This window comes from Hydractinia symbiolongicarpus, chromosome 9 (assembly GCF_029227915.1).
Source record: "Hydractinia symbiolongicarpus strain clone_291-10 chromosome 9, HSymV2.1, whole genome shotgun sequence".
In the NCBI taxonomy this organism is placed as follows: domain Eukaryota; kingdom Metazoa; phylum Cnidaria; class Hydrozoa; order Anthoathecata; family Hydractiniidae; genus Hydractinia; species Hydractinia symbiolongicarpus.
This window is the reverse complement of record NC_079883.1, coordinates 30,275,734-30,291,807: the sequence shown is the minus strand read 5'-3', so window position 1 is coordinate 30,291,807 and position 16,074 is coordinate 30,275,734.

The following is a 16,074-nucleotide window of genomic DNA, read 5'->3' as shown; positions in this document are numbered from 1 at the left end:
TTTATCGCATTTACAAGGTCACAGTCCAGAATCAGTTCAATTAAGTCCCGCAGTCGATCGTTTCACTGTTAAAAGCGATGCAACTAAGTCACATCGGAAAGAAATCACTAAATACATGTTGGTACGAATATGTTACGCAACCGTTGTAACTCAAACGGATTGATACCGCCAAAAAGCAATGAAATATAGTTTCTGAGAATGCCTCTGTTTCTTTGGCGCGTACTAACGGACAGGATTGGTCGCACAGTAAAAAAAGACTTACTTATCTAAACTTCTAAATAATGCGCTACCACAGAGCCTAGTGAAATCGCTGAAATCCAGCAATCATGTCAATTTAAGGAGAATGTTATTCCTTGGAGTCCAGTTGGCTCATTTATCACATTTATCAGGTCACAGTCCAAAGTTAGTTCAATTAAGTCCCACAGTCAATTGTTTCACTGTTAAAAGCGATACAACCTAGTAATATTGGAAAAAAATCACTATCTACATGTTGGTACAAATATGTGACGCAACCGTTGTAACTAAAACGGACTGATACCGTTAGAAAGTAATTGAAATGTAGTTATTGAAGCTGTCTCTATTTCTTTAGCGCGAACTAACGGCTGGGTTTGGTCCCACAGTAAAAAAAGACTTATTTATCTAAATTTTTAAAAAACCGCTACCACAGCGCATAGTGTACTTGCTGAATTCCAGCAATCATATCGAATCAAGAAGAATGTTATTCCTTGGAGTCCAATTTGCTCATTTATCACATTTATCAGGTCACAGTGCAATGTTAGTTCAGCTAAGTCCCACAGTCAATCGTTTCACTGTTAACAGCGATGCAACCTAGTAATATCAGAAAAATATCGCTAAATGCATGTTGGTACGAATATGTGACCCAACTGTTGTAACTCAAACGGACTGACACCGTTAGAAAGTAAGTGAGATGTAGTTTTTGAAACTGTCGCTCTTTATTCAGCACGCGATAACGGTTAGGATTGGTCCCACAGTAAAAAATGACTTATTTATCTAAATTTTTAAATGAAGCGCTTTAACAGCGCCCAGTGTAATCGCTGATTTCCAACAATCATGTCAAAGTAAGAAGAATATTATTTCTTGGAGTCCAGTTGGCTCACTTATCACATTTATAAGGTCACAGGTCAAAATTAGTTCAATTAAGTCCCACAGTCAATCATTTCATTGTTAAAAGCGATATAACTTAGTAATATCGGAAAACTGACACTAAATACATGTTGGTACGAATATGTGACGCAACCGTTGTAACTCAAACGGATTGATACCGCCAAAAAGTCATTAAAATGTAGTTTTTGAAACTGCCTCTATTTCTTCGCCGCGCGATAACGGCTAGGATTGGTCCCGCAGTAAAAAATGACTTATTTATCTAAATGTTTAAATGAACCACTTCCACAGCGCCCAATGTAATCGCTGATTTCCAACAATCATGTCAAAGTAAGAAGAATGTCATTTCTTGGAGTCCAGTTGGCTCACTTATCACATTTATAAGGTCACAGGCCAAAGTTAGTTCAGTTAAGTCCCACAGTCAATCATTTCAATGTTAAAAGCGATATAAATTAGTAATATCAGAAAAATATCGCTAAATACATGTTGGTACGAATATGTGACCCAACTGTTGTAACTCAAACGGACTGACACCGTTAGAAAGTAAGTGAGATGTAGTTTTGAAACTGTTGCTCTTTCTTCAGCACGCTATAACGGCTAGGATTGGTCCGACATTAAAGATTGACTTATTTATTTAAATTTTTAAATGAAGCGCTTCCACAGCGCCCAGTGTAATCGCTGAGTTCCGGCAATCATGTGAAAATTAAGAAGAATATTATTTCTTGGAGTCCAATTGTCTCATTTATTACATTTATCAGGTCACAGTGCAAAGTTAGTTCAATTAAGTCCCGCCGTCAATCGTTTCACTGTTAAAAGCGATGCAACCTAGAAATGTCAGAAACATATCGCTAAATACATGTTGGTACGAATATGTGACCCAGCCGTTGTAAATCAAACGGGCTGACACAGTTAGAAAGTCAGTGAAATGTCGTATTTGTAACTGACTCTATTTCTTCAGCGCGCGCTAACGGTTAGGATTGGTCCCACAGTAAAAACTGAATTTTTTTTCTTAATTTTAAAATGAAGCGCTACCACAGTGCCCATTTTAATCGCTGAATTCCAGCAATCATGTCAATTTAAGAAGAATGTTATTCCTTGGAGTCCAGTTGGCTCATTTATCACATTTATCAGGCCACAGTCCAATGTTAGTTCAACTAAGTCCCACAGTCAATCGTTTCACTGTTAAAAGCGATGCAACCTAGTAATATCAGAAAAATATTGCTAAATGCATGTTGGTACGAATATGTGACCCAACTGTTGTAACTCAAACGGACTGACACCGTTAGAAAGTAAGTGAGATGTAGTTTTTGAAACTGTCGCTATTTCTTCAGCACGCGATAACGGCTAGGATTGGTCCCACAGTAAAAAATGACTTATTTATCTAAATTTTTAAATGAAGCGCTTCCACAGCGCCCAGTGTAATCGCTGATTTCCAACAATCATGTCAAAGTAAGAAGAATATTATTTCCTGGAGTCCAGTTGGCTCACTTATCACATTTATAAGGTCACAGGTCAAAGTTAATTCAATTAAGTCCCACAGTCAATCAGTTCATTGTTAAAAGCGATATAACTTAGTAATATCGAAAAACTGTCACTAAATACATGTTGGTACGAATATGTGACGCAACCGTTGTAACACAAACGGATTGATACCGCCAAAAAGCAATGAAATGTAGTTTCTGAGAATGCCTCTCTTTTTTTGGCGCGTACTAACGGCTAGGATTGGTCCGACAGTAAAGATTGACTTATTTATTTAAATTTTTAAATGAAGCGCTACCACAGCGCCCAGTGTAATCGCTGAGTTCCGGCAATCATGTCAAATTAAGAAGAATGTTATTTCTTGGAGTCCAATTGTCTCATTTATCACATTTATCAGGTCACAATCCAAAGTTAGTTCAATTAAGTCACACCGTCAATCGTTTCACTGTTAAAAGCGATGCAACCTAGTAATATCAGAAACATATCGCTAAATACATGTTGGTGCGAATATGTGACGCAACCGTTGTAACTCAAACGGACTGACATCGCTAGAAAGTCATTGAAATGTAGTTTTTGAAACTGTCTCTATTTATTCGGCGCGCGATAACGGCAAGGATTGGTCCCACAGTAAAAAATGACTTATTTATCTAAATTTTTAAATGAACCGCTTCCACAGCGCCCAGTGTAATCGCTGATTTCCAACAATCATGTCAAAGTAAGACGAATAATATTTCTTGAAGTCCAATTGTCTCACTTTCACATTTATAAGGTCACAGTCCAAAATCAGTCCAATTAAGTCCCAACGTCAATCGTTTCACTGTTAAAAACGATGCAACCTAGTAATATCAGAAACATATCGCTAAATACATGTTGGTACGAATATGTGACCCAACCGTTGTAACTCAAACGGATTGATACCTCCAAGAAGTCGATGAAATGTTGTTTTTGAGAATGTCTCTATTTCTTCAGTGCGTGCTAACGGCCAGGATTGGTCCCACAGTAAAAAATGACTTATTGATCTAAATTTTTAAATGAACCGCTTCCACAGCGCCCAGTGTAATCGCTGAAATCCAGAAATCATGTCAATTTAAGAAGAATGTTATTCCTTGGAGTCCAGTTGGCACATTTATCACATTTATCAGGTCAAAGTCCAAAATCAGTTCAATTAAGTTCCACAGTCAATCGTTTCACTGTTAAAAGCGATATAACTTAGTAATATCGAAAAGATATCACTAAATACAGGTTGGTACGATCATGTCACGCAACCGTTGTAACTCAAACGGATTGATACCTCCAAGAAGTCGATGAAATGTTGTTTTTGAGAATGTCTCTATTTCTTCAGTGCGTGCTAACGGCCAGGATTGGTCCCACAGTAAAAAATGACTTATTTATCTTAATTTTTTAATAAAGTGCTACCACAGCGACGAGTGTGATCGCTGAGTTCCAGCAATCATGTCAAATTAAGAAGAATGTTATTTCTTGTAGTCAAACTAGCTCATTTATAATGTTTATCACGTCACAGTCCAAATTTAGGTTAATTAAGTCCCACAGTCAATCGTTTCACTGTTAAAAGCGATGCAACTTAGTCATATCGGAAGAAAATCAGTAAATACATGTTGGTACGAATATGTGACGCAACAGTTGTAACTTAAACAAATTAACACCGTTAGAAAGTTAATGAAATGTATTTTTTGAAACTGTTGCTATTTCTGCAGCCTGCAATAACGGCTAGGATTGGTCCCACAGTAAAAAAATGTTTTTTTTATTTAAATTTTTAAATGAAGTGCTACCACAGCGCGCAGTGTAATCCCTGAGTTCCAGCAATCATGTCAATTTAAGATGAATGTTATTCCTTGGAGTCCAGTTGGCTCATTTATCACATTTTTAAGGTTAAAGTCCAAAACAGTTCAATTAAGTCCCACAGTCAATCGTTTCACTGTTAAAAGCGATGCAAACTAGTAATATCAGAATACTATCGCTAAATACCTGTTGGTACGAATATCTGACGCAACCGTTGTAACTCAAACGGATTTATACCGCCAAGAAGTCGATGAAATGTAGTTTTTGAGAATGTCTCTATTTCTTCAGCGCGTGCTAACGGCCAGGATTAGTCCCACAGTAAAGAAAGACTTATTTATCTAAATTTTTAAAAAAGCGCTACCACAGAGCATAGTGTACTTGCTGATTTCCAGCAATCATGTCGAATTAAGAAGAATGTTATTCCTTGGAGTCCAATTTCCTCATTTATCACATTTATCAGATCACAGTCCAATGTTACTTCAACTAAGTCCCACAGTCAATCGTTTCACTGTTAAAAGCGATGCAACCTAGTAATATCAGAAAATATCGATAAATGCATGTTGGTACGAATATGTGACCCAACTGTTGTAACTCAAACGGACTGACACCGTTAGAAAGTAAGTGAGATGTAGTTTTTGAAACTGTCGCTCTTTATTCAGCACGCGATAACGGCTAGGATTGGTCCCACAGTAAAAAATGACTTATTTATCTAAATTTTTAAATGAAGCGCTTTCACAGAGCATAGTGTACTCGCTGAATCCAAGCAATCATGTCGAATTAAGAAGAATGTTATTTCTTGTAGTCAAACTGGTACATTTATCACATTTATAAGGTCAAAGTCCAAAATCAGTTCAATTAAGTCCCACAGTCAAACGTTTCACTCTTAAAAGCGATGCAACCTAGTAATATCAGAAAAATATCGCTTAATACATGTTGGTACGAATATGTGACCCAACTGTTGTAATTTAAACGGACTGACACCGTTAGAAAGTAAGTGAGATGTAGTTTTGAAACTGTCGCTCTTTCTTCAGCACGCTATAACGGCTAGGATTGGTCCGACAGTAAAGATTGACTTATTTATTTAAATTTTTAAATGAACCGCTTCCACAGCGCCCAGTGTAATCGCTGAGTTCCGGCAATCATGTCAAATTAAGAAGAATGTTATTTCTTGGAGTCCAATTTGCTCATTTATCACATTTATCAGGTCACAGTGCAATGTTAGTTCAGCTAAGTCCCACAGTCAATCGTTTCACTGTTAACAGCGATGCAACCTAGTAATATCAGAAAAATATCGCTAAATGCATGTTGGTACGAATATGTGACCCAACTGTTGTAACTCAAACGGACTGACACCGTTAGAAAGTAAGTGAGATGTAGTTTTTGAAACTGTCGCTCTTTATCCAGCACGCGATAACGGTTAGGATTGGTCCCACAGTAAAAAATGACTTATTTATCTAAATTTTTAAATGAAGCGCTTTAACAGCGCCCAGTGTAATCGCTGATTTCCAACAATCATGTCAAAGTAAGAAGAATATTATTTCTTGGAGTCCAGTTGGCTCACTTATCACATTTATAAGGTCACAGGTCAAAATTAGTTCAATTAAGTCCCACAGTCAATCATTTCATTGTTAAAAGCGATATAACTTAGTAATATCGGAAAACTGACACTAAATACATGTTGGTACGAATATGTGACGCAACCGTTGTAACTCAAACGGATTGATACCGCCAAAAAGTCATTAAAATGTAGTTTTTGAAACTGCCTCTATTTCTTCGCCGCGCGATAACGGCTAGGATTGGTCCCGCAGTAAAAAATGACTTATTTATCTAAATGTTTAAATGAACCGCTTCCACAGCGCCCAATGTAATCGCTGATTTCCAACAATCATGTCAAAGTAAGAAGAATGTCATTTCTTGGAGTCCAGTTGGCTCACTTATCACATTTATAAGGTCACAGGCCAAAGTTAGTTCAGTTAAGTCCCACAGTCAATCATTTCAATGTTAAAAGCGATATAAATTAGTAATATCAGAAAAATATCGCTAAATACATGTTGGTACGAATATGTGACCCAACTGTTGTAACTCAAACGGACTGACACCGTTAGAAAGTAAGTGAGATGTAGTTTTGAAACTGTTGCTCTTTCTTCAGCACGCTATAACGGCTAGGATTGGTCCGACATTAAAGATTGACTTATTTATTTAAATTTTTAAATGAAGCGCTTCCACAGCGCCCAGTGTAATCGCTGAGTTCCGGCAATCATGTCAAATTAAGAAGAATATTATTTCTTGGAGTCCAATTGTCTCATTTATTACATTTATCAGGTCACAGTGCAAAGTTAGTTCAATTAAGTCCCGCCGTCAATCGTTTCACTGTTAAAAGCGATGCAACCTAGAAATGTCAGAAACATATCGCTAAATACATGTTGGTACGAATATGTGACCCAGCCGTTGTAAATCAAACGGGCTGACACAGTTAGAAAGTCAGTGAAATGTCGTATTTGTAACTGACTCTATTTCTTCAGCGCGCGCTAACGGTTAGGATTGGTCCCACAGTAAAAACTGAATTTTTTTTCTTAATTTTAAAATGAAGCGCTACCACAGTGCCCATTTTAATCGCTGAATTCCAGCAATCATGTCAATTTAAGAAGAATGTTATTCCTTGGAGTCCAGTTGGCTCATTTATCACATTTATCAGGCCACAGTCCAATGTTAGTTCAACTAAGTCCCACAGTCAATCGTTTCACTGTTAAAAGCGATGCAACCTAGTAATATCAGAAAAATATTGCTAAATGCATGTTGGTACGAATATGTGACCCAACTGTTGTAACTCAAACGGACTGACACCGTTAGAAAGTAAGTGAGATGTAGTTTTTGAAACTGTCGCTATTTCTTCAGCACGCGATAACGGCTAGGATTGGTCCCACAGTAAAAAATGACTTATTTATCTAAATTTTTAAATGAAGCGCTTCCACAGCGCCCAGTGTAATCGCTGATTTCCAACAATCATGTCAAAGTAAGAAGAATATTATTTCCTGGAGTCCAGTTGGCTCACTTATCACATTTATAAGGTCACAGGTCAAAGTTAATTCAATTAAGTCCCACAGTCAATCAGTTCATTGTTAAAAGCGATATAACTTAGTAATATCGAAAAACTGTCACTAAATACATGTTGGTACGAATATGTGACGCAACCGTTGTAACACAAACGGATTGATACCGCCAAAAAGCAATGAAATGTAGTTTCTGAGAATGCCTCTCTTTTTTTGGCGCGTACTAACGGCTAGGATTGGTCCGACAGTAAAGATTGACTTATTTATTTAAATTTTTAAATGAAGCGCTACCACAGCGCCCAGTGTAATCGCTGAGTTCCGGCAATCATGTCAAATTAAGAAGAATGTTATTTCTTGGAGTCCAATTGTCTCATTTATCACATTTATCAGGTCACAATCCAAAGTTAGTTCAATTAAGTCACACCGTCAATCGTTTCACTGTTAAAAGCGATGCAACCTAGTAATATCAGAAACATATCGCTAAATACATGTTGGTGCGAATATGTGACGCAACCGTTGTAACTCAAACGGACTGACATCGCTAGAAAGTCATTGAAATGTAGTTTTTGAAACTGTCTCTATTTATTCGGCGCGCGATAACGGCAAGGATTGGTCCCACAGTAAAAAATGACTTATTTATCTAAATTTTTAAATGAACCGCTTCCACAGCGCCCAGTGTAATCGCTGATTTCCAACAATCATGTCAAAGTAAGACGAATAATATTTCTTGAAGTCCAATTGTCTCACTTTCACATTTATAAGGTCACAGTCCAAAATCAGTCCAATTAAGTCCCAACGTCAATCGTTTCACTGTTAAAAACGATGCAACCTAGTAATATCAGAAACATATCGCTAAATACATGTTGGTACGAATATGTGACCCAACCGTTGTAACTCAAACGGATTGATACCTCCAAGAAGTCGATGAAATGTTGTTTTTGAGAATGTCTCTATTTCTTCAGTGCGTGCTAACGGCCAGGATTGGTCCCACAGTAAAAAATGACTTATTGATCTAAATTTTTAAATGAACCGCTTCCACAGCGCCCAGTGTAATCGCTGAAATCCAGAAATCATGTCAATTTAAGAAGAATGTTATTCCTTGGAGTCCAGTTGGCACATTTATCACATTTATCAGGTCAAAGTCCAAAATCAGTTCAATTAAGTTCCACAGTCAATCGTTTCACTGTTAAAAGCGATATAACTTAGTAATATCGAAAAGATATCACTAAATACAGGTTGGTACGATCATGTCACGCAACCGTTGTAACTCAAACGGATTGATACCTCCAAGAAGTCGATGAAATGTTGTTTTTGAGAATGTCTCTATTTCTTCAGTGCGTGCTAACGGCCAGGATTGGTCCCACAGTAAAAAATGACTTATTTATCTTAATTTTTTAATAAAGTGCTACCACAGCGACGAGTGTGATCGCTGAGTTCCAGCAATCATGTCAAATTAAGAAGAATGTTATTTCTTGTAGTCAAACTAGCTCATTTATAATGTTTATCACGTCACAGTCCAAATTTAGGTTAATTAAGTCCCACAGTCAATCGTTTCACTGTTAAAAGCGATGCAACTTAGTCATATCGGAAGAAAATCAGTAAATACATGTTGGTACGAATATGTGACGCAACAGTTGTAACTTAAACAAATTAACACCGTTAGAAAGTTAATGAAATGTATTTTTTGAAACTGTTGCTATTTCTGCAGCCTGCAATAACGGCTAGGATTGGTCCCACAGTAAAAAAATGTTTTTTTTATTTAAATTTTTAAATGAAGTGCTACCACAGCGCGCAGTGTAATCCCTGAGTTCCAGCAATCATGTCAATTTAAGATGAATGTTATTCCTTGGAGTCCAGTTGGCTCATTTATCACATTTTTAAGGTTAAAGTCCAAAACAGTTCAATTAAGTCCCACAGTCAATCGTTTCACTGTTAAAAGCGATGCAAACTAGTAATATCAGAATACTATCGCTAAATACCTGTTGGTACGAATATCTGACGCAACCGTTGTAACTCAAACGGATTTATACCGCCAAGAAGTCGATGAAATGTAGTTTTTGAGAATGTCTCTATTTCTTCAGCGCGTGCTAACGGCCAGGATTAGTCCCACAGTAAAGAAAGACTTATTTATCTAAATTTTTAAAAAAGCGCTACCACAGAGCATAGTGTACTTGCTGATTTCCAGCAATCATGTCGAATTAAGAAGAATGTTATTCCTTGGAGTCCAATTTCCTCATTTATCACATTTATCAGATCACAGTCCAATGTTACTTCAACTAAGTCCCACAGTCAATCGTTTCACTGTTAAAAGCGATGCAACCTAGTAATATCAGAAAATATCGATAAATGCATGTTGGTACGAATATGTGACCCAACTGTTGTAACTCAAACGGACTGACACCGTTAGAAAGTAAGTGAGATGTAGTTTTTGAAACTGTCGCTCTTTATTCAGCACGCGATAACGGCTAGGATTGGTCCCACAGTAAAAAATGACTTATTTATCTAAATTTTTAAATGAAGCGCTTTCACAGAGCATAGTGTACTCGCTGAATCCAAGCAATCATGTCGAATTAAGAAGAATGTTATTTCTTGTAGTCAAACTGGTACATTTATCACATTTATAAGGTCAAAGTCCAAAATCAGTTCAATTAAGTCCCACAGTCAAACGTTTCACTCTTAAAAGCGATGCAACCTAGTAATATCAGAAAAATATCGCTTAATACATGTTGGTACGAATATGTGACCCAACTGTTGTAATTTAAACGGACTGACACCGTTAGAAAGTAAGTGAGATGTAGTTTTGAAACTGTCGCTCTTTCTTCAGCACGCTATAACGGCTAGGATTGGTCCGACAGTAAAGATTGACTTATTTATTTAAATTTTTAAATGAACCGCTTCCACAGCGCCCAGTGTAATCGCTGAGTTCCGGCAATCATGTCAAATTAAGAAGAATGTTATTTCTTGGAGTCCAATTGTCTCATTTATTACATTTATCAGGTCACCGTCCAAAGTTAGTTCAATTAAGTCCCGCCGTCAATCGTTTCACTGTTAAAAGCGATGCAACCTAGTAATATCAGAAACATATCGCTAAATACATGTTGGTACGAATATGTGACCCAGCCGTTGTAAATCAAACGGACTGACACAGTTAGAAAGTCAGTGAAATGTCGTATTTGTAACTGTCTCTATTTCTTTAGCGCGCGCTAACGGTTAGGATTGGTCCCACAGTAAAAACTGAATTTTTTATCTTAATTTTTAAATGAAGCGCTACCACAGCGCCCAGTTTAATCGCTGAACTCCAGCAATCATGTCAATTTAAGAAGAATGTTATTCCTTGTAGTCCAGTTGGCTCATTTATCACATTTATCAGGTCACAGTCCAATGTTAGTTCAACTAAGTCCCACAGTCAATCGTTTCACTGTTAAAAGCGATGCAACCAAGTAATATCAGAAAAATATCGCTAAATGCATGTTGGTACGAATATGTGACCCAACTGTTGTACCTCTGTAACGGACTGACACCATTAGAAAGTAAGTGAGATGTAGTTTTTGAAACTGTCGCTATTTCTTCAGCACGCGATAACGGCTAGGATTGGCCCCACAGTAAAAAATGACTTATTTATCTAAATTTTTAAATGAAGCGCTTCCACAGCGCCCAGTGTAATCGCTGATTTCCAACAGTCATGTCAAAGTAAGAAGAATATTATTTCCTGGAGTCCAGTTGGCTCACTTATCACATTTATAAGGTCACAGGTCAAAGTTAGTTCAATTAAGTCCCACAGTCAATCAGTTCATTGTTAAAAGCGATATAACTTAGTAATATCGGAAAACTGTCACTAAATACATGTTCTTACGAATATGTGACGCAACCGTTGTAACTCAAACGGATTGATACCGCCAAAAAGCAATGAAATGTAGTTTCTGAGAATGCCTCTCTTTTTTTGGCGCGTACTAACGGCCAGGATTGGTCCCACAGTAAAAAAAGACTTACTTATCTACACTTCTAAATAAAGCGCTACAACAGAGCCTAGTGAAATTGCTGAAATCCAGCAATCATGTCAATTTAAGAAGAATGTTATTCCTTGGAGTCCAGTTGGCTCATTTATCACATTTATCAGGTCAAAGTCCAAAATCAGTTCAATTAAGTCCCACAGTCAAACGTTTCACTGTTAAAAGCGATGCAACCTAGTAATATCAGAAAAATATCGCTAAATACATGTTGGTACGAATATGTGACCCAACTGTTGTAACTCAAATGGACTGACACCGTTAGAAAGTAACTGAGATGTAGTTTTGAAACTGTCGCTCTTTCTTCAGCACGCGATAACGGCTAGGATTGGTCCGACAGTAAAGATTGACTTATTTATTTAAATTTTTAAATGAAGCGATACCACAGCGCCCAGTGTAATCGCTGAGTTCCGGCAATCATGTCAAATTAAGAAGAATGTTACTTCTTGGAGCCAATTGTCTCATTTGTCACATTTATCAGCTCACAGTCCAAAGTTAGTTCAATTAAGTCCCACCGTCAATCGTTTCACTGTTAAAAGCGATGCAACCTAGTAATATCAGAAACATATCGCTAAATACATGTTGGTACGAATATGTGACGCAACCGTTGTAACTCAAACGGACTGACATCGCTAGAAAGTCATTGAAATGTAGTTTTTGAAACTGTCTCTATTTCTTTGGCGCGCGATAACGGCTAGGATTGGTCCCACAGTAAAAAATGACTTATTTATCTAAATTTTTAAATGAACCGCTTCCACAGCGCCCAGTGTAATTGCTGATTTCCAACAATCATGTCAAAGTAAGACGAATAATATTTCTTGAAGTCCAATTGTCTCACTTTCACATTTATAAGGTCACAGTCCAAAATCAGTCCAATTAAGTCCAACCGTCAATCGTTTCACTGTTAAAAACGATGCAACCTAGTAATATCAGAAACATATCGCTAAATACATGTTGGTACGAATATGTGACCCAACCGTTGTAACTCAAACGGATTGATACCGTTAGAAAGTCGATGAAATGTAGTTTTTGAAACTGTTGCTATTTCTGCAGCGCGCGATAACGGCTAGGATTAGTCCCAGAGTAAAAAAATGACTTTTTTATTTTAATTTTTAAATGGAGTGCTACTACAGCGCGCAGTGTAATCCCTGAGTTCCGGCAATCATGTCAAATTAAGAAGAATGTTATTTCTTGGGTCCAGTTGGCTCACTTATCACATTTATAAGGTCACAGTCCAAAGTCAGTTCAATTAAGTTCCACAGTCAATCGTTTCACTGTTAAAAGCGATATAACTTAGTAATATCGAAAAGAAATCACTAAATACAGGTTGGTACGATTATGTGACGCAACTGTTGTAACTCAAACGGATTGATACCTCCCAGAAGTCGATGAAATGTAGTTTTTGAGAATGTCTTTATTTCTTCAGTGCGTGCTAACGGCCAGGATTGGTCCCACAGTAAAAAATGACTTATTTATCTTAATTTTTTAATAAAGTGCTACCACAGCGACGAGTGTGATCGCTGAGTTCCAGCAATCATGTCAAATTAAGAAGAATGTTATTTCTTGGGTCCAGTTGGCTCACTTATCACATTTATAAAGTCACTGTCCAAAGTTAGTTCAATTAAGTTCCACAGTCAATCGTTTCACTGTTAAAAGCGATATAACTTAGTAATATGGAAAAGATATCACTAAATACAGGTTGGTACGAATATGTGACGCAACCGTTGTAACTCAAACGGATTGATACCGCCAAAAAGTCAATGAAATGTAGTTTTTGAGAATGTCTCTATTTCTTCAGTGCGTGCTAACGGCCAGGATTGGTCCCAGAGTAAAAAAAGACTTATTTATCTAAATTTTAAAATAAAGCGCTACCACAGAGACTAGTGTAATCGCTGGTTTCCAGCAATCATGTCAATTTATAAAGAATGTTATTTCTTGGAGTCCACTTGGCTCATTTATCACATTTATAAGGTCACAGTCCAGAATCAGTTTTAATTAATTCCCAGAGTCGATCGCTTCACTGTTAAAAGCGATACAACTTAGTAATATCGGACAAAAATCACTAAATACATGTTGGTACGAATATGTGACGCAACCGTTGTAAGTCAAACGGATTGACACAGTTATAAATTCAATGAAAGGTAGTTTTTGAAACTGTCTCTATTTCTTCAGTGCAAACTAATGGCTGGGTTTATTCCCACAGTAAAAAATGACTTATTTAACTTAATTTTTAAATAAAACTGTACCACAGCGCCCAATGCAATCGCTGAGTTCCAGCAATCAAGTCAAATTAAGAAGAATGTTACTTCTTGGAGAACAATTGGCTCATTTATTACATTTATAAGGTCAAATTCCAGAATCAGTTTTAATTAATTCCCAGAGTCGATCGCTTCACTGTTAAAAGCGATACAACTTAGTAATATCGGACAAAAATCACTAAATACATGTTGGTACGAATATGTGACGCAACCGTTGTAAGTCAAACGGATTGACACAGTTATAAATTCAATGAAAGGTAGTTTTTGAAACTGTCTCTATTTCTTCAGTGTAAACTAATGGCTGGGATTATTCCCACAGTAAAAAATGACTTATTTAACTTAATTTTTAAATAAAACTGTACCACAGCGCCCAATGCAATCGCTGAGTTCCAGCAATCAAGTCAAATTAAGAAGAATGTTACTTCTTGGAGAACAATTGGCTCATTTATTACATTTATAAGGTCAAATTCCAGAATCAGTTCAATTATTTCCCACAGTCAATCGTTTCACTGTTAAAAGCGATATAACTTAGTAATATCGAAAAGATATCACTAAATACAGGTTGGCACGAATATGTGACGCAACCGTTGTAAGTCAAACGGATTGACACCGTTAGTAAGTCAATGAAATGTAGTTTTTGAAACTGTTGCTATTTCTTCAGCGCGCGATAACGGCTAGGATTGGTCCAACAGTAGAAAATGACTTTTTTACCTAAATTTTTAAATGAAGTGCTACCACAGCGCCCAGTGTAATCCCTGAGTTCCGGCAATCATGTCAAATTAAGAAGAATGTTATTTCTTGGGTCCAGTTGGCTCACTTCTCACATTTATCAGGTAACAGTCTAAAGTTAGTTCAATTATGTTCCACAGTCAATCATTTCACTGTTAAAAGCAATACAACTTAGAAATATCGGATGAAAATCACTAAATACATGTTGGTACGAATATGTGACGCAACCGTTGTAACTCAAACGGATTGACACCGTTAGTAAGTCAATGAAATGTAGTTCTTGAAACTTTCTCTATTTCTTCACCGCGAACTAATGGCTTGGATTGATCCCACAGTAAAAAATGACTTATTTAACTTAATTTTTAAATAAAACTGTACCACAGCGCCCAATGCAATCGCTGAGTTCCAGCAATCAAGTCAAATTAAGAAGAATGTTACTTCTTGGAGAACAATTGGCTAATTTATTACATTTATAAGGTCAAATTCCAGAATCAGTTCAATTATTTCCCACAGTCAATCGTTTCACTGTTAAAAGCGATATAACTTAGTAATATCGAAAAGATATCACTAAATACAGGTTGGTACGAATATGTGACGCAACCGTTGTAACTCAAACGGATTGATACCGCCAAAAAGTCAATGAAATGTAGTTTTTGAGAATGTCTCTATTTCTTCAGTGCGTGCTAACGGCCAGGATAGGTCCCAGAGTAAAAAAAGACTTATTTATCTAAATTTTTGAATAAAGCGCTACCACAGAGCCTAGTGTAATCGCTGGTTTCCAGCAATCATGTCAATTTATAAAGAATGTTATTTCTTGGAGTCCAATTGGCTCAATTATCACATTTATAAGGTCACAGTCCAGAATCAGTTCAATTAATTCCCAGAGTCAATCGCTTCACTGTTAAAAGCGATACAACTTAGTAATATCGGACAAAAATCACTAAATACATGTTGGTACGAATATGTGACGCAACTGTTGTAAATCAAACGGATTGACACAGTTATAAATTCAATGAAAGGTAGTTTTTGAAACAGTCTCTATTTCTTCAGTGCAAACTAATGGCTGGGATTATTCCCACAGTAAAAAATGACTTATTTAACTTAATTTTTAAATAAAACTGTACCACAGCGCCCAATGCAATCGCTGAGTTCCAGCAATCAAGTCAAATTAAGAAGAATGTTACTTCTTGGAGAACAATTGGCTCATTTATTACATTTATAAGGTCAAATTCCAGAATCAGTTCAATTATTTCCCACAGTCAATCGTTTCACTGTTAAAAGCAATACAACTTAGAAATATCGGAAGAAAATCACTAAATATATGTTGGTACGAATAAGTGGCGCAACCGTTGTAACTTAAACGGATTGATACCGCCAAGAATTCAATGAAATGTAGTGTTTGAGAATGTCTCTATTTCTTCAGTGCGTGCTAACGGCCAGGATTGGTCCTAGGGTAAAAAAAGACTTATTTATTCAAAGTTTTATATAAAGCGCTACCACAGAGCCTAGTGTAATCTCTGGTTTCCAGCAATCATGTCAATTTAAGAAGAATGTTATTTCTTGGAGTCCAATTGGTTCATTTATCACATTTATAAGGCCGAAGTCCAGAATCAGCTGAATTAATTCCCA